This window comes from Ailuropoda melanoleuca, unplaced genomic scaffold (assembly GCF_002007445.2).
Source record: "Ailuropoda melanoleuca isolate Jingjing unplaced genomic scaffold, ASM200744v2 unplaced-scaffold11270, whole genome shotgun sequence".
In the NCBI taxonomy this organism is placed as follows: Eukaryota; Metazoa; Chordata; class Mammalia; order Carnivora; family Ursidae; genus Ailuropoda; species Ailuropoda melanoleuca.
In genome coordinates this window covers 1-3,459 of record NW_023179694.1, presented here as the reverse complement: position 1 = coordinate 3,459, position 3,459 = coordinate 1, and the positions used below count along the sequence as shown (strand labels likewise).

The 3,459-nt window shown below is 50.0% G+C and overlaps 1 pseudogene; it reads right to left on the bottom strand.

The window, feature by feature from the left end:
- Positions 1-2,854: 2,854 nt before the first annotated feature.
- Positions 2,855-3,330, bottom strand: LOC109488835 (annotated as a pseudogene).
- Between the last annotated feature and the right edge of the window lie 129 nt (positions 3,331-3,459).

The window sequence follows — 3,459 nt, the reverse complement described above, 5'->3', positions numbered from 1 at the left end:
CATAACGCCGGGATCACGCCCTGAGCCGAAGGCAGACGCTTAACCACTGTGCCACCCAGGTGCCCCTCACTCTCCTTGTTCTAAGCCATTTAGCTTCATCCTGTTCACAGAGCTTCTCCCAGACCGGGATCTAACCCTTCGTTTCTTTTCCCATCTCCAGACTAAACCCTTGCTTTCTCACTCTTCTGCAGTGACTTCCTTCACCTCCATCAGTGAGCTCCCAGGTCATCTTCTCTGTAAATGACCTACTTCTCCCCCCCCCCACCCTGCCCCGGCACTAATGCCCTTTCCATCACACCGTAAGTGACACACTGGAGTTGGTGATGAACAGGGGTGGAACGAAGGTTTGACAAGGGAGACCCCAAGGGTGCAAAACACAAGGAGCAAGGGCCAGTGTAGGGGGAGCCTTGAAAATGAGCCCCTCCTTATGTGTTGGCTCTATGTGCCTTCCTTGCTTCACCCCAGTCCCAACCCTGGTAACTGCCCAGAGGTGAAGCAGAGGCTGGGGCGGCCGATGGCAGCACCCCCAGAGGAGCGGTCAAATTCAGTCTGCTATTCAGACTTGTGGGACACGGCACAAGGTGGCACCTGGTATTTAGACTGGTTTGTATTTAGACTGGTGGCCCAGGATGGCAGGTTTGATGGTCCTTGAGATGATGGGCTGAAGCACCAGTTGGTGTTGGAGGCCAAAGGGGACGAGCAGATCCAGATTAGTCTGTGCTTGGGGTTCAACTAGTATTTTTCTTTCTTTCTATTTTTTTTAAGTGGTATTTTTCTGTAAAGTTATTTTGGTATGCCAAAGGGAACTCTCCCCAGGTCATTAGGAGGGAAAATTAGTTCAATTCTGCTTTGTAACGAAATTACAGCTGCTCCTGGTGGAAAGGAAACCTAAGGCTTAAAGGGTGGAAAGCTAGTGTTTCAGAAATATTTTTAGTCACAGACTAAATGAACAAAAGCAACAGATTCCCCAGGAAAACACGTGCCCACACAGGCACACAAGTAGAATTTTGAGTGTAACTTACTCAGACCCTACGTCAGCCCAGTTATCAGTCAGCCAGGAGAGGAAGTAGGGGTGAAGGCAGCTTCAGAGGAGAGCATCTCAGAAGTGTAAGCTCTTCTTAGGGAATACGGGCCACCTCTTAGGGAATACTGTCAAGCACGGGGGCTCCGGGGGCATGGTTGTTGCACAAGCAATATGCTCAAAGGCATCCAACCAGATGTCCCATATTTCAGGATCCTCGATTTTTATCATGAAGGCCCTAACATTCTCCTAACTGTCCTGCCTCGGCTGACCAGTGCAAACAACTATGGAGCTCTAAGGCTCTACAAATTGGTTTTTCAGCCTGCCACTCAAATGTGCCTGCCCTCCTGTTGCAAGAGAGAGATCAGGGCCTCTTTGGAAGCTACCAGAAGTGTTCTAACTCTCACTTAACCATTAACTGCTTGCTAACAGTAGAGTATCACTACAACTTAGTAACAACAAGCCAACTCCACTGTCTTTCAAGGCTTTGGGCCCCCATATATTTTTTAAAATATTTTATTTATTTATTTGACAGAGAGCAAGCACAAGCAGGGGGAGCAGCAGGCAGAGGGAGAGGGAGAAGCAGACTCCCCATGAAGCAGGGAGCCCGGATGCGGGACTCAATCCCAGGACCCTGGGATCATTACCTGAGCCTAAGGCAGACGCTTAACCGACTGAGCCACCCAGGAGCCCCAGGTCCCCCATATTTTTGAAAGGCCTGAACCCTTGCGCCTGCCACAAGCTTTCTCCTCTACAGGACATCTTCCAGGTCACCACTAGGGAAATCTACCAACTGAGGCACCACGTTGTGCCACTGTCCCATCGGGGAAGCAGATGAGCCAGTCCCAAATCCCCATCTGACCACCTATTTTCTTGGACCACTCTTGATACCATTTGCTAATCTGGGCCCCCTAAGAAGCCCATGCCAATAAGTGCAATGGGGAAGTGGCTGTGAGAGGAAATGGCTGTGAGAGGAAATAGGAAGGGGCCGGCAAAGCCTGGGAGAGAGGTCCTTCAGACCACAATGTGGGCTTGACCCTGACACAGGGAAGGGTGGGCAGAACCATCCTAGACTACGATGCAGACTAAGAAGGTTCAGCCAAGCTGTTGTGAATCCTTAAGTCAAAGTTGTTAGCAATCGGAAGAACCTCTTGTCTCCTAGGAACGGACCTGCCTTACTAGTCCAATGACACAGAGTCCTTGGCTGTGAGTAGCCTAGGGGAAGCATGGCCAGGGAGCAAATGCAGCCATGCATTTCAGAGCACATTAGCTGGGGCTCTTGGTCGATGATTTTCTTTGTAGGTAGAGGTCTTTGGGGTACTTCTCCCAGCCATCACATACTGAGAGTGAAGTACTGAATTATGCAACTAAAACTGTTGAATTATCCGGGTGCCTGGGTGGCTCCAACCGTTGAGCGTCTGCCTTTGGCTCAGCTCATGATCCCAACTTTCTGGGATCAAGCCCGCATCTGGGCCCCCTGCTCATCGGGAGCCTGCCTCTCTGTCTCCCTCTGCGCCCCTGCTCCTGCCTCTTGCTCCCTATCTCAAATGAATAAACAAACATTTTTTAAAAAATTGAATTATCTATTGGGGAATGCATCAAAGATCCAGCCAGCTCTCAAGTCTCCCGTCTTTTGCTTTTTTTTTTTTTTTTAAACAATCTCGAGGTTGGTTTTTGTTTGTTTGTTTCTCAGTAGGCTCCGTGTCCAGCGTGGAGCCCAACTTGGGGCTTGAACTCACAACCTGGGATCAAGACCTGAGCTAAGATCAAGAGTCAGATGCTTAACCCACTGAGCCACCCAGGCACCCCTGTTTGTTTGTTTTTTTACATTTATCACGCCATGAATTCATAGGGACTGGGTTCCAGCAGCTCAGGCTCCTTTCCATTGGCTCACTGGCTCTCACAAGTGCTCTGGGTGGGGCACCAAGGCACTTCCGTTGAACCCAAGTACCTTCCTCTTGGGTTTCCCTCTTTTTCTAATCATTTTTCCTTACCCGCTGCAGGAAGCTAGCTGGCTCTTTGAGTGCTTAATGTGCTCCATACGTACATGAATTCTCGTGGCAAGAATCTTGCCCTTCACTTGTTTGTTTACAACAATGCCAACAGCATGCTGGGTAACACTGTGGGCTAACATTTGTGGGGCATTCCTTTTTAAACAGTGCCCATTCCCTGACATCCACAGTATCACCTTTCTTGTAGATTCGCATGTATGTGGCCAAAGGAACAACTCCGTATTTTCTAAAAGGCCAAGAGAACACATTGCAGGTACCTCTCCTCTTTCCCTTTCTATTGGCCTTTTGGGCAACTTGCTGGAAGATGGCAGCTCTGGCCAAAAGGCTATCTTTTGGTTCGCAGCCGCCGCCGCGCCGCCGTCGCTCGCCAACGCCAGCGCCGCCTCTAGCTCGCCGAGCTCCAGCCGAAGGAGAAGGGGGGTAAGT